The 602-nt window shown below is 32.1% G+C and overlaps 1 non-coding gene across 1 annotated transcript; it reads left to right on the top strand.

Annotated features, from left to right (window-relative positions):
* Window positions 1–275: 275 nt before the first annotated feature.
* On the top strand, window positions 276–347 carry TRNAH-GUG (transfer RNA histidin (anticodon GUG)). Its single transcript has one exon. It is a non-coding gene; the product is annotated as a tRNA-His (tRNA).
* Window positions 348–602: the final 255 nt, after the last annotated feature.

The raw sequence follows: 602 nt of genomic DNA, 5'->3' as shown, positions 1-602 counted from the left end.
ATTATAAAATCATTGCGAGTGTAATTAGATTTGTCTGAATACAGATATCATATTTCCCGTAAAACAAAAATTTTTAAAGAAAAGTCTGTTTATTTATTATGCAGATTCAGGCTATTGGCACTGAAGGTATTTGTTATTTATAAGACTAATAGAAAAACATATCTAATACATCTAATCGATGAAGACACCTTTCTGTACACGTGACCTCCACAAACACTAATACAGTGTAAGATATTTCAGTGCTATTAAGAGGCACTCCGACGTGTTGCTGGTTAGCCGTGATCGTCTAGTGGTTAGGACATTGCGTTGTGGCCGCAATAACCCAGGTTCGAATCCTGGTCACGGCAGTTTTTTTTTTTTTTTTCATTCCATTCTTTCTCATTTTTTTCCCTCCATATTTCATAGCTTGCAGGTATACTAATCAGACTTTTACAATCCATCAAATTAATTTACTTTCATTTACAGACTGAAATACTTTAATCGCAAATGATTGCGTGGCGAGGAAATTATTTTGATTAAAAAAAATAATAATAAACCTTTTTATTATTAAGTTTTGCTAACTCGGCAAGACAAATGTTTTTGTCTACGTAAACATAAAAATA

The sequence above is a fragment of the Typopeltis vanoorti genome, chromosome 17 (assembly GCF_054136105.1).
Source record: "Typopeltis vanoorti isolate ZY-2024b chromosome 17, IOZ_Tvanoo_1.0, whole genome shotgun sequence".
NCBI lineage: Eukaryota > Metazoa > Arthropoda > Arachnida > Uropygi > Thelyphonidae > Typopeltis > Typopeltis vanoorti.
This window is presented reverse-complemented; position numbering and strand designations above follow the sequence as displayed.